Source organism: Sturnus vulgaris, chromosome 1 (assembly GCF_052056855.1).
Source record: "Sturnus vulgaris isolate bStuVul1 chromosome 1, bStuVul1.hap1, whole genome shotgun sequence".
Lineage (NCBI taxonomy): Eukaryota > Metazoa > Chordata > Aves > Passeriformes > Sturnidae > Sturnus > Sturnus vulgaris.
Window position 1 is genome coordinate 35,371,240 of NC_142243.1, and position 14,700 is coordinate 35,385,939.

Below are 14,700 nucleotides of genomic sequence, written 5' to 3' on the forward strand. Positions count from 1 at the left end.
ATATTTCTGCTGCCTTATTCAAGCTATCTAGGGTAGGTATCTGATGTCTGTGCCAGCGGTTCCAGGCACAGTCTGTGATCTCTTGAGGGCAACTGGGGGAACCTAAATTAAAAGTGTAGCGCTTTCATTCGACTATAATCTGAGTCAAGCTCCTGCATTAAGCACTTCAGCCGAATGCTGAAGGTCAGATGGTGTGGGTCGTCTTAGGTGTCTCTTTGCTCAGTGTGACTCTTTGCACTTTTATTTCTACAATTTCAAATTTTACTCGTGTTCTCAATGTATTGTCTCCCCAACTGACTCAATTTCTGAATTTCAAGCAAAGGGCCAAGTGCCTCAACTCTGGCATTTCATTTCCCTTTATTCAACTTAATCGTGAAATATCAAGCTCTTGCAGCCGTGTTAAGAAGTAAAAATAAATACGTGGCTCTCTAAGAGACTGCTCTTCCACCGAGTCCCTCCTGTTCGTCTCATAGCAAACCTAAACCAATTTTTGGGGTACGTGAGGGCACTTCGGCCGGGCACGCTGTGTTGTGGACACGCTTGAGGGTAACCATCAAGCTGCAGTTTCCGTTAAGCTTTTAATATTCCAGCACTCCATCACATTCGTTCCTTTTTAAATTAAAGGCTCTAATTGGACTAATTGGGCTCTCATTGGCCTGTCGGCTCCCGGTAGGGCGCGGGAACAGCGGCTCCACCGCCGCCCCCCGCCCTTGCTGCGCCCCTCGGGTGGGCAGGGCGGGTGAAGGGCCCGGGGCCCCGACGGGAGGAGCGGAGGATGCGGCGGGGCGCGGGGGGCCGGCGAGCGGGTTGCCTTGTGCCAGCCAGCCCGGAGCGCGGGCGAGAGCGCGGGGCGGGAGCGTGCGGAGGAACGCCGCGGTGAGCCGGGGCGCGGGAGGGGCGGGCGCGGGTCCTGCCCTCCGGCGGAGCGCCCCCGAGCTGCCGGAGGGGGGTGCTGGCGGCGGGGCCGCCCATCCGCGCGGGGCCGGCCCTGTGACTGCCGGCGGCGGCGGGGGGGCGAGCCCGGATCGCTCGCTCTGCCTTCCCCGGAGAGTTTGCTCGCGGGGGCGGCCGGGGCTGCCTCTCCTCTCAGCGTTGCCGGCGTTTCCCCCCCAGGACTGCTGCCGAGCGTTGGGCCGGGGAAGGCGGCGGCAGCAGCAGAGAGCGAGGGAAGCAGCCACATGAATCAGTTTCTCTCTGTATCCGGCTCCGGGCAGAGGCGGCGACCATAGCGGGGAGGAGGGGAGAGGGGGAAAAGCGGCTCCTGCAGCAGCGGCAGCCGAGGCTCCCCTCGCCGCCGAGGTGGGTAGCAGGGCCGCAGCGTGTGGGCGGGGGGCGGCTGCGGCCGGGGCTGCCGGGGCTGCCGCTGCCCGGCCGGGCTGTCTGCGCTCCGGGGCGGCTGCATGTCGGCAGGCAGCGGGAACGGAGAAAAGTTGCCGAGGGCGCCCGGGGGCTGCTCGTGTTCCGCCGCTTCTGGCCGCCGCTCGTGGCCCGAGAGCGGCTTCGGCGGATCGTCCCCGCCGTGCGTGGGACGGGCTTTCCCCCGGGCCGGGGCCGGAGGCTTTGGGGCGTGTTCTGCAAGTTCTCTTTTCGGCTGCCATATGCGCGGGGGGGAGAGACTTTGGCTCAAAATCCCCCGATCGTAAATATGATAATTGATAAAAGATTCGTGTTAATCACAAAAGCATTGGGGTTTGTATAAACCAGAATACTAAGCTCTGAAGTGAAGCATGGACACTAAATAAAGGAGATTATAAGATCAAATAATTCTGTTTAAAATCACCTTGTTATGTTATATTATGTTGTATTATGTTACATTATATTATGTTATATTTTCCAAATAAGTTGTATCGGCTACCAGCTTGCAAAATCAGACTTCCCTATAGCCTTTCCTGCCTTTGTGTGATCAATGCTGCCTATCTGAAGGAGCAGACTTCCAGAACTTCTCTAGTGGTCATCTACAAGGACCAGATGGCTATCTGTGACTGATTATCGCCCGGAGGCCTTGTAAATTTATGTAAGGATGTTTATTCGACCACCACTGCTTACCTGGCAAAATTATGACAGCAAAAACCCCTCAAAATTATTGATTACAACGAGAAACCACAGTATAGGAAGAGGCTGCAAACCAAGGTTCGGTGGAGCGTGGAGTGGGCGGTGACCCCTCACGTTGCCCAGCGCGCTGCTTGCTCTGTCTATATCAAATAAAACAACCTAAGTTTTGCTGAATATCGAAACTTTTGTCTCATTTATAACATAAATAAGAGAGAAAGCGGAAGGAGGGGAGGGGGGCAGCGGTGGTGCTTCTGCCGTAGCCAGGGAGGCTGATGGCGGAGTTTGGCAGCGGTGGCGGCACCGGCGGCGGGGGGCTGCCCTCCTCCCCGGGGCCGGTCCAAGGCAAGGTGGCGTTCAAGGCAGGAGATGGGGAAGGAGGAGGAGGCGGCGGCGGGAGATCCCGCTTTGATAGTGCGGGCAGCCGGGTCTCCAACGGGGACTGTGCCCAGCCGGTGAGGAGCCGGGATCAGCTCCTCCTGCAAGCCCGGAGAGCAGCAGCAAAGAGAAAGGATTTTCCAGCAGTCAACAACGAGAAGGCAAACCCGGCATCCCCCGGAGGAGCAGCATAATTAAGGTAAGAGCTCTTGCTCCTCCCCATCGGGGTCTTTTTCTCTGTGACAGAGGCGGGGAGATGCGGGCGATACGTTGAGCCTTGGCCCTAGATGAAAGGACAGGCAGCTTTTCCTTTCTCTTTTTTCCTCCCCCCTGTGGCGAGGGGACTTGATTTTTCCTTTGTCAGAAGTGGACAGCAGTGAGAGGGTGGCTTTGTATACAGCCACGCTTGAGGGTAGCAGGGCGTCATGTTTTGAGGTTTATTAAAGTAGAAGGCTCTAACTCCTGTTGGGGAAGGCGAGATAAACTAGCTGGCTTGTGACAAGACAACATGGGCACCAGCCTGGCAGGGAAAGATATGAATTGCACAGTATGCTTGTTATTTGGGATGCACCTGTGCAGAGCAATTTAGTGGCTCCATTGGCTTGTGTGTGTGACAGGCACACAGCAGGTGATGAGAGATTCAGGATCTCATTGGGCTGGGGGTGGGAGACGGTACAATAGGGAACATTCTTCTTGTTAAAAATGACAGCTCGTTTAGCAGTAGGCTGAGTTGTACTTCACCTATAGAAACATGTTTATACTTAGCTCTGCATATTCTGAACGCTTGGGTTTCAGCTTGAAAAGTAGGGGGAGCATCAGTGGCAGAATGTAGGTTGGGCAAAAAGGAATGCATTTTTTTAAAAATACAATTATTTCTACAAATAGGCTTACTTTGGTCTCTTAAATCCATGGTTCCTCTGATATGTGTTGGGTTAGCTTTCCCAACCCCAGTGAAAAGGTTGAGAGAACATAGACACTGCTCCAATGGTGTAACAGCTGTGAAATGAGGCACAACTTCAAGTACTTAAGATCTGAATTTAATCAAGATCAGCTAGATCTAAATTAAGCTAGATGTGTTGTCTTCTTAGATATTTATAAGCTTCCAAAATCAGTTGTGGTGGGCTGACCTTGGCTGGATTCCAGATACCTACCAAAGCCACTCTATCACTCCCCTCCTCAGGTAGACACGGAAGAGAAATAAAAGACTCATGGGTCGAGAAAAGGATATAGGGAGAGATCTCTCAGAAATTAATGTCATGGACAAAACATGTCAGTAATTTGTTAATTACGGTTAGTTTGGGGAAATTAATTTATTTCTAATCAAATCAGTATAGGATAACAAGAAATAAAGCCAAATGTTGAAAACACCTTCCCTCCATTTTGCCCCTCTCCTGTGGTGCAGGGGATGTGGAATGGGGGCTGTGGTCAGTTCATCACATGTTTCTGCTGTTCCTTCTTCCTCAGGGGGAGGATTGCTCACACTTCTGCCCTGCTCCAGCACTGGGTCTCCTCCATGGGAGGGAGAACTTCCACGAACTTCTCCAGCCTGAGTCTTACCCACAGGGTGCGTTCTTCATGAGCTGCTCCAGTGTGGTTCCCACATGGGATCACCAATCCTTCCAGGAGCCCTCTGCAGTGTGGGTTTCCCACAGGGTTGCAGCCTTCTTCAGGCATCCACCTCCTCTGCCATGGAGTCCTCCTGCCCTAGGGAGCAGCCTGTCTCACCATGTCTCTCTGTGGGCTGCAGGGAAATCTCAGCTCTGGCACCTGGAGCACCTCCTCCCAGCCCTTCACTGACCTTGGTGTCTGCAGTGTTGTTTCACTTGTCAATTGTGCCCCCCTTTCTCTGGCTGCAAGTGCTTCCAATCAGTTTTTTTCCCTACCCTGTTAAGTCTGTTATCCCAGGGGCTCTACCACAGTCACTGGTGGCGCTGGCTTGGCCATCTCGGAGCCGGCTGGCATTGGCTCTGTCGGTCACAGGCGAAGCGTCTGGCAGCTTCTCACAGGAGCCACCCTGCTGCCAAAATCTTGTCATGCAAACTCAAGAGACATTACACTCCTTATCATTAAAATCCACATCCATCATACGATCTTCACAAATTTCAGTCACATCAACAAAAAAGAATTCCCCATGCCAAAATAAAAACCACCAACATCACAACACCAAACAGAACACATGCAGTTCACCACAGTTAGAATGTAAGTTTCACACCATCAGTCGTTGTTTTGTCCATATCCTCTGTTGTTCTGTTGATTGGATGATAGAAAAACATGTAGAATATCAAGACTAGTAGTGTATTGGAAGTTGTGTTACTGTCTCCCGGGCCTTGCTGTAAAAACCAAGGGGAGAGCAAGGGCAGTGAGCAGTTGAACACATTTGACAGGCTGTACCCACCCTTCCTGTTTGAGCAGTGATGCTGGGCGTGTACCTGTGTGTGTGTGCTAAAGAAATCATAACAATGGACAGGGGCAGCTGAGCTTGGTATTGGAATAACTATATTTGCTGGATTTCCCAGAGATTTTTTTTAATAGGTCTGATACTTCTTAACAGTTTCTTGTTTCTTCTGTGGTAGCCCAAGAAAGACAGTGGTGTTGTTTGCAGGGTGTGCCATGCTGTTGTACTACTTTGTAGTGTATGATTTAATTATACAGCAACCTTCTGCCTCTCTGGGGACCAAGCAAGGTCACAGTACCTAGGGATTTGTGATATATTAAGATCAAGAAGTATGAGATAAGGAAATAGGTTTTGAATTCATAGGTACTCGAGTCAAGGTTCTTAGTTTCTACAGCAATGATAACACTTTGGAATACAAAATTATTCAACTTTCTACTATTATTGCTGCTGAATACCGTTTTGCAGATGTGAACAGTAATCTGTGCAGCAGACAAGAACTGATTACTAAAACTTTGTGTTATTATTTGAATAATTATCTCAAGTGGAAAAATGTAACAACACTGCATTTAAAGTTATGCGTTCCATATTTATTTTAGATATGACTGTTTTAATACTTTTGGGAAAAATCACTTGTCTAAATATATTCTGAATATGATTCTGCTTGCTTAGTTCAGCAGTTCAGGTGGTTAGAGTCTAGATGTGTAGGTGCCTGGTTTTCACTATGAAACATTCCGGAACATCTGGCACGGGTAGTAAACCTTAAGATGCTTCTTGCCTGCTCTTGCAGAACAGAAGTCTGTAAAGAGTGGAAAAAGTAAGATGTAATATGCTTTTGGGAAGTGTTTCTGGGCTTTTAATAGCTTATATCACTAAAACTGCTCTTAAAGAAGATGGCAACCTCAAGGAGCAGGTCTGTTCCTTGCAGTTGTAGATTTCATACATTCATGCAAAACATGACTTTGTAGTTGATCTATAAAATGCACCTTTATGGAATATTTGATACTTAAATACTGTGTCTGCCAATTACTGGTGTAGGTGTTTAGGTCACAAATGGACAATTGACATTTGAATAATAGTTCTAGTTCAGATTAAATGCTTTAGATCCACATGTTTGTGCATGAAAATCGGGAGCACAGATCTGTGTTTTATTTTGGTTTCAGTCTGTGCTTCCATTGGCTGTCTATTTTCATAGCTCTGAGAAGAGAAGTTGCTGCCTTTTTCCCTTTCCTTTCTTACTTGCAGTCTCTGTTCCCTTTTTCCAGTAGCTCCATATTATTTCTGTCATATTTATTTTGTGCACCTGCTTTTGACTTTTTCTTTCTTGTTTCGTGTAAGATGATGTACTCTTCGAGGCTAAGGTGTCACCTAGGACGATGACAGGTGGTACAGCCGCTATTACTGGAAAAAGTAACACAGTCATTATATATAGTATTTTACTTGGCCCTTCAGTCTCATGTATCAGCTGTGTTTATGCTGAAAGGATTAAAGCTTGTAGTCTTCATTTGTAGCAATTTTAATGGAATAGCCTATTTTATTGCTTGCATTTGTTGAACCAAATTTGAGGGCCAGGGACTACGTATATGTGTTTATAGAGACTTTTTCACTTTCTATTTATTTTTCTCTGTATTTACCAGATTCTGATTTTTCAAGAGGCAATAGTGATGATACACTGTACATCCATGGGATTAAGGTTACTGGATACTTGATTTGTGAACTAATTTATATGACGTTTGTTTGTATCTAGTGGATTTTGGGGTGACATTTGTTTTTCCATAATATTTTCCTCGGTGCAATTAGCTCTAGTTTCCTATTATGTAATATCCTAAAACATTTCCCATAATATTCTGTGAAATGAACTTCCATCTTGCAGTTCAAAGTGGACTTAAGAATACTGTGAACTTTTCGTAGCTACTCTGACAGTTGGCATGGAGCTTGCTTTATTTTTGTGCGAGGTTCCTCCACACATTTCTTAAAGAGACTTGGAGGTGGTAGGTGTTTGAGAGTCTTTAAGGAAGCAAGTGACTTCTGGAGTATGGGTGTGAATCCTCAGAGCTGCTTGTTTCCAGGGGTGCCCAATAAATGCTGGGTCCTCAGAAGAAATTTTTTGCCAATATAAACGTATACCATATGCCACTGAAGCCAAGGGACGTTCAGCATGGGCTCCCCCAGCCCCTAGAGGCCTCGCTGCTGGTCACAGCAGCCCCTGCCTGGCTCCTGCCTGCCCACACCGTGGGCATCCACGGCTGCTCGGGGACATGGAGCTCAGCTGGTGCTGGTGCCGTGTGGGCTTTGCTGCTGGTACCACTGAGACACAGCTGTGAGAACTCAATTTCTTTATTTGAACAAAAAACCAGGGCTAACCTCTGCCCTGGTGGACAGGGGCTGTCCAACTTCAGTGGGGGTGGGAGAGCAGGGCCAGGGGGCTTGGGGGCAGGGGTTCTCGTTTTGGAGGCATGAGTACTGGGATGTGCTGAAGATGGGGGTACATCCACGCCAGGGCAGCTGGGGAGAGCCGTGAAGAGCTGCAATGGCTCAAGCTCTCAGTGCTTGAGCTCTTCGGCTGGTCTTCTGAATGTTCACAGGAGCACCTGTGGAGAGAGGAGTGTCTGAGGCTCCAGCTGCCGCTGGCACACAGGGCCCAGAGCTGGCGAGGCTCCCCAGCACGGCTGGAGCTGCAGGCCCAGCTTGGCCCAGCTGGACAGCTGCTCCTCAAGGCCCCGGCGAGCAGGGCATGGCTCTGGGCAGGCTCCCTGGCCAGGAGCGGGCCCCAGAGCGCGTCTGCCTTTCAAGGCCAATCTGGTCCCTGCTCTTTCTCCTCCCCACCTTGCTTTGCCTCTGCCCGCTGCTCGTGGGGCTGCTCTTGGCCTCGCAGCCTCAGTGGGAGCCAGCACTGGCTGCAGCCCCAGTGGGCTCCCCAGGAGAAGGCCCAGCAATGAAGAGGCACTGGGCAGCAGCAGAAGCCTCAGCAGAGTTATTTGGACAAGCGCTGACCATCCTCAACTCCACAGCAGCCTGACTGGGAGTGTTTCCTATCAGCAGCCCTTAAAAGAAGCTGTTTGAGGCAGAGATCAGCAAAACACTCACCGTTTCCTCTTCCAGCAATACCAGATTCCGGCACAGCATATCATCAGGAACAGTGCTCCACCAGCCACGATGGCCATGAACTTCATCAAGCACGGTGTTCCCCAGCAGAAAACTCTTCTCATGCTTTCCGAGATCTTTTCAGCACGTGTTGACGTGCTGACTGCGTCTGTGGGGGCAATGAGGAGTGTGAGGCCGTGCCGTGCTCCACTGCTCAGCTGGCAGCACGGTGGATACGGCCAGGACGTTCTCTGTTTCCCCCAGAGCTGGGGCCTGCAGGCACCTTGCCACGTCCTGGCACAGGGCTGCTCACTCCCCAAAGCCCTGAGACTGCGTGCGACAATTGCTCTGTGTTATGCCGGTCTTCTCCAGGCAATATGTGTCCCACAGACATGGATAAGGAAAATGCCCAGGGTTTTGGAGCTGCTCCAGGACCCACCCTTCTCCAAACCACTGCCCCTCCTGATATTCTGGGAGAGCAGGAATTTTCAGGGGATCTAAGGCCGTGCATGGCCCGTGGGGCACTTTGGGCTCCCTGTCAGCCGATGCCAAATGCCTTCGTGCAGAGGCTGGCAAGAAGCACCATCCAGGCCAGCCTGGGAACCAGCCCTGCACGGTGTGACAGCAGCAGTGGGGCAGCGAGGCTGCCATGGATCCCTTCCCTCTGTGGCGAGCATGGCGCCTCCTGATGTGCAGAGAAGGCCCCTGGCTGCTGATTCTCAGGAGAAGGCTGAGGGAAATGCACCCACCCTGATGTCTCTCCACTTCACTGAGGATTTGTTCCAGGTGTTTGGATTCCTCCAGGGACTTCCTGTTTCCTTTAGGTTTGTTCTTCCTTCTCAGGGGAGCTGAAGAGAAAGTATTTCCATTTCAGATGAATGGATGCCACAAAAGCAGTGCTCAGCCTGTGGGGTCAGCAGGGACGCCCTACTCACGCCTGTGAGGGGAGCTGGGCCTGCGTGCAACATCCATCAAAGGACTCGGGAAAGTCCTCCTTGCAAGCACACCTGTCATGCAACAGCCAGAGAAGCTTCTGTCATCTCTGCTGATCTGCACGGGCAGCACTGAGCTGCAGGAGCTGTGAGGGGATTGCACAGGCCGAGGGCGCAGCTCTGTCCTGGCACCTGCAGCGATGCTCCTCTGCCCCAGCGTTGGGCTCTGAGCTGGCAGGTCCCCCAGGGGCAAAGGCCTTCACCTACCCTCCTCATCTTCCTCATCATCAGGCTTAGAAATGGATCTGAGTTGTGATTCCCGATGACCTTCATCAACAGATTGACCTACAAGGAAAGGCAGGACAGAACAGCTCCCAGCACTGCAGGAGATCCTCAGGCTGCCTGGGGCGGGCAAAGGAGCCATGCAAGGCACAGGCCTGGGCCCTTCCCATCCCTTCCCTTCCCTTCCCTTCCCTCTCTGCTCTTCTCTGGGGCTGCACAGAGCACATGGAAGGAGACACTGGCATTGCACATGGGAAGAGGATTGACAGCTAAATGCTCCTTCCTCCCACTGAGAGCCATCCTGGACACAAGAGTAGAAATTTCCAGGCCAAGATTTCCAGAATCCATCCAACTTCAGAGGATCTTAAGGGCAACGCCACATGAATATTGCTCTGGACACTGTTTACACTTGGACAATGATGATTGTGTTAGGAAAGAGTTGCTGAAAACTGACCTTCACCAAGCTCCGAGAACCTGAAACCACGGGTTACCAGCGTTTGCAAATGCTGCAAGTCACGACCCCAGTCTAGAAGGAGCACAGATGGGAAGCGTTCCATGGTGTGCTGGGATCCCCTTCACCAGGGAGCTGAGCACTTCACTGCCAAGCAGCAGAGATGGCAGCTGAAGGCTCAGCAGGCCTCAGGCCCAGAGGCACAGCAATTACCTCTTGTGACTGTGCCTGGCTTCGCCTCCCTTCCTGCAGCAGAGGCTGCCAGTGAGCCACTGCTTTGTCCGGGAAACTCAGTGTTCAGCACAGTCTTTCTTTGCATCACTGCAGCAAGGAAAAGGGACAGGTGGATCAGATGGACTTGTTCTCCACTGGGGAGGTGCCATCTTCAGGAGGCAATGCTTGTTGAAGTCACGTATAAGGATCAGGAGGAAGGCCAGGTTATTGGGGCTGGCCAGGGCCTCCCTCCTCCAAACAGCTGCCCCTCCTGATGTGCTGGGAGACCAGGAAATTTCTGGGCATCTAAGGTTGTGCGTGGCCCATGGTGCAGATTGAGCTCCCTGTCAGCTGATGCCAAATGCCTTCCTACAGAGGGTGGGAACGGGCCCTGCAGGGTGTGATAGCAGCAGTGGGGCAGCGAGGCTGCCATGGATCCCTTCCCACTATGCCCGGCACAGTGTGTCCAGGTGTGCAGAGAAAGGCCCCAGCTACTGATTCTCAAGAGAAGGCTGAGGGAAATGCACCCACCACGGCGTCTCTCCACATCACTGAGGATTTCTTTCAGGTTTTTGGATCCCTTCAGGGACTTCTTTTGTCCTTCTGGTTTGCTCCTCCATCGTGGCGGACCTTAAGAGAAAGTATTTCCATTTCAGATGAAAGGATGCCACCGAAGCAGCGCTCAGCCTGTGAGGTCAGCAGGGAGACACTACTCACCCCTGGGATGGGAGCTGGGCTTGTGTGACTCAGCCAGCAGGGGCCCATGAGGAGTCTTTTCTGCAGACACACCTGTAACTCAACAGCCACGGAAGCTTCTGTCACCTGGTTCCTGCCATTATGTCAAGGATTATTTCTTGGTGGGATGCTGAGAACATACCTGCAGGAGGCTTCAGAGGCTGAAAATCTTCATGAAGCCAAGGTGCTGGAGAAATCTTCCTAGCCCGCTCATCTAGAAGGGAGGACAGGTGAGAACCATTTCCATGGTGTGCTGGCATGCCCTTCTACAGGGAGCTGAGCACTTCAGGGGGGTGAGCGAATGCTTTGTGTCTGCACTGCCAAGCAGCAGAGATGGCAGCTGAAGGCTCAGCAGGCCTCAGGCCCAGTGGCACAGCAATTACCTGCTGTGACTGGTCCTGGCATCGCCTCCCTTCCTGCAGCAGAGGCTGCCAATGAGCCACTGCTTCCTCCGGGAAATGCTTCCTTCAGGACAGTCTCTCCTTGCATCTCTGGACAAAGGAAAAGGGACAGCTGCATCCGATGGAGTTGTTTCCCAAGGGCAAGATGCCATCTTGAGGAGGCAATGCTTGTTGAAGTCATGTCTAAGGTTCAGGAAGTCAGTCCAGCGTTGGAGCTGGGCCAGGCCCCTCCCTCCTCCAAACAAAAAAGCTGCCCCTACACCTGATGGACCCCGAGACTGGGAAATTTCTGGGGATCTCAGGGTGTGCATTGCCCGTGGTGTAGATTGGGCTCCCTGTCAGCCAATGCCAAATGCCTTCGTGCAGAGCCTGGGGAGGAGCTGCATCCAGGCCAGCCTGGGAACCAGCCCTGCACGGTGTGACAGCAGCAGTGCGACAGCGAGGCTGCCATGGATCCCTTCCCTCTGTGCCGGGCACGGCGTGTCCAGATGTGCAGAGAAAGGCCCCAGCTGCTGATTCCCAGGAGAAGGCTGAGGGAAATGCACCCACCACGACGTCTCTCCACATCACTGAGGATTTCTTTCAGGCTTTTGGATCCCTTCAGGGACTTCTTGTGCCCTTCAGGTTTGTTCCTCCCTCTCGGCGGACCTTAAGAGAAAGGATTTCCATTTCAGATGAAAGGATGCCACCGAAGCAGTGCTCAGCCTGTGAGGTCAGCAGGGAGACACTACTCACCCCTGGGATGGGAGCTGGGCTTGTGTGACTCAACCAGCAAGGGCTCATGAGGAGTCTTTTCTGCAGACACACCTGTAACTCAACAGCCACGGAAGCTGCTGTCACCCGGTTCCTGCCAGGTTGTCACTGATGAGTCTTTTAGGAACATTTCCAACATACCTGCAGGAGGCTCCAGATGCATGAAATGTTCCAAAAGCCAAGGTATTGGTGAAACCTTTGCAACGCGCTCATCTGGAAGGGAGGAGAGACGAGAATCACCTTCTGCCTTAGGGAAGTGGGCACTGCAAGGGGGTCGGCTAAGGCTGTGGGAGGCAGATGTGAATGGACATGGCCAAAGCTGCGGAGGGGCCTGGGGAGCTGTGGGCTGCCTCTGGTCCCTGTCCACACTGTTTGCTGGCCCTGGACGACATGCGTGGAGAGGAAAGCGGGGCAGCCCAAGGCCCCTGTGGGCTCTCTCCCTCTCCCAGAGGAAAGCCTCCCTAAAGCCCTATGGAAAACCATCCCCAACGCTTCCTGGGGAGAAGGGAGCGCTGTGCCACGAAAGGGGATCCGTCGGCTCACCTGCTCCCTTCGCTCGCCGTGCAGCTGCCTGGGCAGCCCTGGCAGTCAGGGCCAGTGCCAGGAGGAGCAGGAGGAAGAGGCGCAGAGCAAGGGCCATGGTGCCTTGCCCTGTGCCAGTCGTGCAGCTCTTGCTGCCACCGCTGTCCTCACGCCGCTGTCGCAATGTCAGCACCGCTGCCGCCGCTGCTGCCGCCGCAACAGTTGTGGGCAAGGACTGACTGCTTGGTGGTTGTGGTGCTGTGCAAGCACAGGGCTCTGGGTCCTCTGTGACCTCAGAGCCTGCTGTGACGTCAAGGCTGGGCCAGGATTTTGTGAGAATGGATCTCAAGAGCTGCCCTTCCAGTGAGGAGAGTAGGTGTCTGCAGGCAGCTGCATGCAATCTCTATTTTGTTTCCCAAGACCAGAGTTATCTGACATTGGCCAAGTGAGATATTTCATGGTTCTACCTGCAATAGCAATGTCAAGTCCAAAATTCAACTCGCATTGCTGATTCCCACTGTTGCAGGCAGCACCAGCCCCATGCCAAGAGTGACTCCGTGCTGTGCACTCTGCTGGCCTTTGGCCCATATTTAAAAAGTGAAGGACTTGATGTTTTAAAAAAGTTTTAAAAGGAATGCAACACTGGCCATCAGCATAGCTGCATGCTTTAGAGGAGACCCAAACCCACTGCACACCTTATGGGTGTCCTCAGCCACCCCAAAATCCCCCTGTGTGCCTCACGAGAGACCCCAGAGCCCTGCTTAACTTCGAGGTGTCCCTCGGCCCCTGCACACCTTTGGAGTTAGCCTAAATGAGGGGAAAAAACTGATCGTTGGGCTAAGATTTTACATTGTGGAAAGTATCATGTGGCACAGCAGCTCCACTGGGATTGTGTCTTGTTGGTTGACTTGGGGATTGAAGAAGAATGGCTTCTGTCTTCATACGACATAAAAGGAAGAGGTGTGGATGAAAGGACTTGAAGAGCGTTGGTGTTTAAAAGAAGGAAGCCAAGAGGATACAAGATTTTAACTTGGAGACAAAAGTAACTTATGTTGCCCTAAGTGCTTCTTTTAAAAAGCTTCAGTAGAAGACAGTTCGGCAATGGTGGTATTTTCAACCTCTCTTCATTTGAAGGAATAATTCTCATCATTTGAAGCATTTGTTCCTTTTCTTTACCTCCCACTCTCTTAGTTGTGGACTTGGAGCATAAACTGACTTAGCAGTGTTGGCACCTTGCATTTGTTTATGCAGGTCATAGGAAGAGTGAGCTGCATTAGTACCAGCATTTAGATGGAAGGTGCACAGTATTCCTAAGTCATAGAATGCCTGCTCTCTCATAGTTACCTTGGCCTCTAAATTGTTTTGTGTATTTTTGGTGGGGGTCTTTTTTCTGGGTTTATTTTTTTTTGTGTGTGTTGTTTTATGACTAGCTATAAATAAAAATTGTGGCAAGAAGTCTACTTTATTCCATGTAAGAAAAGGTGGGATTCTGAATCGTTCCTTCAATCTTGAGATGTGTTGAGGAATTAAATTTAGTCACTGTACAGCTTGGTTTCAAAGCATACCTAAATGGAATTTCCTTAGTAAAACAAGAATGGAGACTTGTTCCGCTGTCATCTCAGTAAAATAGGGAACCAGAGAAGTATACGCCACTGACGAATATTGAATGGTGAATCAAAGAATTGAAAACAGTGTTAAAATGTCAAAGAGTGTAACAGTGTCTGCAACGGATATGCTTATGCATTTTGGAGTAAAGTGAGTGGTCCACTCCTGAAGGAAATGCTGATTTATGTTTTCAGAGGGAATCCAAGTGATATTCTTTCAACTAGTTTGTGGTTACAGAAGTAACTTATCGAAATACTGTCTTGAAAGAAATAAAAAATGTACCAGGTATATGTTATGACTGTATCAAACAAGCATCAGAAAGTGACAGATTCTATAAATACCGGCCTGCTGGAACTACATGGAAATAAAGCAAAGGAAAACATAGACAAAACTTCAATTCATCTCTGTTGCTGTATATTAGAGAGATGACTGTGAGGTAAAGCCCATATGATCAATCCCCTTGCTTTTCACGTGTGAGATGTTCAGATGTCAGCATTGTATATGGGTTCCACTGAAGCGACGCCAGGCTATGAAGGACTTGCTTGTGGTGCGCAGCCCAGCCTCATTGCATCTTCCTCAAGGCAAGCACTTAGTGAGTGCTTGCCTCTTTTCCTGGCCATGGCCCTGGAGGAGGTCCAGGCCCAGATGATGCCACTGAAGGAGATGTGCGCTCAGCCCAGGGACGTTCAGCATGGGCTCCCCCAGCCCCTAGAGGCCTCGCTGCTGGTCACAGCAGCCCCTGCCTGGCTCCTGCCTGCCCACACCGTGGGCATCCACGGCTGCTCGGGGACATGGAGCTCAGCTGGTGCTGGTGCCGTGTGGGCTTTGCTGCTGGTACCACTGAGACACAGCTGTGAGAACTCAATTTCTTTATTTGAACAAAAAACCAGGGCTAACCTCTGC

General features: G+C 51.2%; 1 long non-coding RNA gene and 1 pseudogene across 2 annotated transcripts in view; both read left to right on the forward strand.

The window, feature by feature from the left end:
- Window positions 1-992: 992 nt before the first annotated feature.
- On the forward strand, window positions 993-2,226 carry LOC148225144 (uncharacterized). The gene is made up of 2 exons (XR_015799007.1): window positions 993-1,299; window positions 1,843-2,226. It is a non-coding gene; the product is annotated as an uncharacterized LOC148225144 (long non-coding RNA).
- Window positions 2,227-2,505: 279 nt separating this feature from the next.
- The window catches only part of LOC148225145 (inactive phospholipase C-like protein 2 pseudogene), a 132,758-nt pseudogene continuing 120,563 nt past the window's right edge, over window positions 2,506-14,700 (forward strand). The window contains exon 1 of the transcript XR_015803239.1: window positions 2,506-2,626. The product of XR_015803239.1 is annotated as an inactive phospholipase C-like protein 2 pseudogene (transcript). The remainder of the gene's footprint in view (window positions 2,627-14,700) is intronic.